Genomic DNA, 2,655 nt, shown 5'->3' on the forward strand with positions numbered 1-2,655 from the left:
AATATTCAATCATCTTTCGAAAGCAGATTCCTTCTCGGTTTCTTTATAGAAGCCGCCAATTAAAGAGCAATCATCTTTCTTTTTTACATATTGCTTTTTGGTGAATAAATAAAAAAAACTGTCAAATTACTGCCCATCTAGAAAAGTGAAGGTGACAGTCGACAAGTGGTACAAAAAAACAACAACAACAGCAACCTTTCACTTCATCGAAAGTAATAGGGACATTACAATAGAATTAAAATAATGCAAATAATGAATTAAAAATATACAATTAGAATAATGCAAAGGGCCAAATGAGAATTTAGGAAGTTGTTTTTCCAATGGATGTGACCTCTGACCTCTTTTGCGACAATAAGGTGAGATAAATGAGGATTGATTGATTTATGAAATTTATGACCCGAAGCCAAACGCCGGGATAAAATGCGGAGGGTACATCCACATGCTTGGGTTACTGTTTATGTACAGCTGGACACAGGAATTCCTGGTGAACCTCGCTCTGAGGAGCAATCAGCCACAACCTCACTGCAAAGCGAGTTTGTGTTTAGCCCCACCCACCACCTCTGTTTGGTTACTCGCAGCAAAGTAAGGGCGTGACAGTGTACTCTTCTTCGGGACGAGGTGTGGCCAGGACTCCTGTGTCCAATTGTACATTTTCAACTTTTTGTGACCCAGTAGTTTAAAGGTTAAAGGTCGCTCATGAATGGCAAAGGCAAGGGACAGTGACATTGCCCTAGCAATCAGGACAATGCCCTAGAGACTGACCATATAATCAGCGCCCAAGCCTCCTCTCCACCCAAGCCTCCTCTTCACCCAAGCCTCCTCTCCACCCAAGCTAGGACCAGGGAGGGCCAGACAGTGGTTGCTGATGACTCAGCAGATAGACCTATAGGCTCCCCCAAACCCCCCCCCCCCAACCTTAGCTCATAAGGATGGTAAGGTTGCAAACACTAATGGCACTAACGAGTCTGAGCGGGACTCAGCCCCCGACTGGAAAACACCAGGCAGAGACGTTACCAATCAGGCCACAGCAACATACTGTGGATGTTAATATGTGCTGACGAAATTTTACATATCTGTCTATCTGTGGTCTGACATTCTAGTAGACCTTGACAGCTGAAGAAAGATAAAACAATAAACAAAAGAGAAAAAGAAAGTAATTGACACTGAAACAATGTAAATATATATTTATTTAGGGGTGAGAGTGTAACGAGGTAGCTGTTGGGTACGTACACAAAAGCGAGACGAATGTTAGTTTATTCAACAAAATAACGAGCTTATATACAAACAGTTCAGGGCAACAATGGCAAAAAAATTCCAATGTGAAACATGCAATGGCAAGGTTAAACAGGTTTTCCTTATCAATACGGAAGAGAGCGAGAGTTAAAAAAAAAGCAATAGCATTAGTGTACGAGCGCGTACGAAATGCGTGTGGTACACGTGGTAAATGCGGAATTGAAAACTTCCTTCCTATAATCAATTCTTACTTAGTGAGGCGCATTTGCACAGACTCGCAGGGGTGCCCTTTTAGTTCGGAAAAAGTTTCCTAATCGCTAATTGGTTAGAATTATCTTGTCCAACCAATCAGCGACCAGGAAACTTTTCCGAGCTCAATGGGCACCACTGCGAGTCGGTGCAATTATGCCTCACTAAAAAAATGACTACAAGAGTTACGAACAAAAGGCCATGCAAGAAGTTGAATTATAAGAAAAACAACAAAATTATTTCAACAAAAGAAATATGACAAGAGTAATAACAAAGGACGTGAATAAGAGAAATGTTGTAGAAAGTCTTTTGACACCTCAGCATCAAAAACCTTCTTAATTCTCTTAATTTAGAAAAGACCCTTTTCCTGGAGTTGTGACAACGTAGATATGGGCGTGGAAGCGTTTGTTTCAACTAACTTGCACTGGCGTAACAGATTCGAAAGTTCTACTCGATTCTGAATAGGATAACGTCATATTCATGATATGCTATCACAGCATGGTTGGAGAGAGAGAGAGAGAGAGAGAGAGAGAGAGAGAGAGAGAGAGAGAGAGAGATGAGAGAGAGAGAGAGAGAGAGAGGCTGTATTTTCATTTCGGTTATCTAAGTATAACGAAATATTAATAAGTTCAGATTTGACCAAAGATTATTACGAGAGAGAGAGAGAGAGAGAGAGATGAGAGAGAGAGAGAGAGAGAGAGAGAGAGAGAGAGAGAGAGAGAGGTATTGTCATTTCAGTTATATCAGCATATTGAAATATTAAATAGTTCATAGTGACCAATGAATATTGAGAGAGAGAGAGAGAGAGAGAGAGAGAGAGAGAGGAGAGAGAGAGAGAGAGGAGAGAGAGAGAGTGAGAGGCTTGTATTGTCATTTCGCGTTATATAAGCATAACAAAAATATTAACAAGTTCAGATTTGACCAAAGAATATTACGAGAGAGAGAGAGAGAAGAGAGAGAGAGAGAGAGAGAGAGAGAGAGAGAGAGAGAGAGAGAGAGAGAGGCTGTATTATCATTTCGGGTATCTAAGCATAACGAAATATTAACAAGTTCAGATTTGACCTAAAGAATATCTGAGAGAGAGAGAGAGAGAGAGAGAGAGAGAGAGAGAGAGAGAGAGAGAGAGAGAGAGAGAGATAGTGGCTGTATTGTATTTCGGTTATCTTGGCATAA

This window comes from Palaemon carinicauda, chromosome 36 (assembly GCF_036898095.1).
Source record: "Palaemon carinicauda isolate YSFRI2023 chromosome 36, ASM3689809v2, whole genome shotgun sequence".
Taxonomy (NCBI): Eukaryota; Metazoa; Arthropoda; class Malacostraca; order Decapoda; family Palaemonidae; genus Palaemon; species Palaemon carinicauda.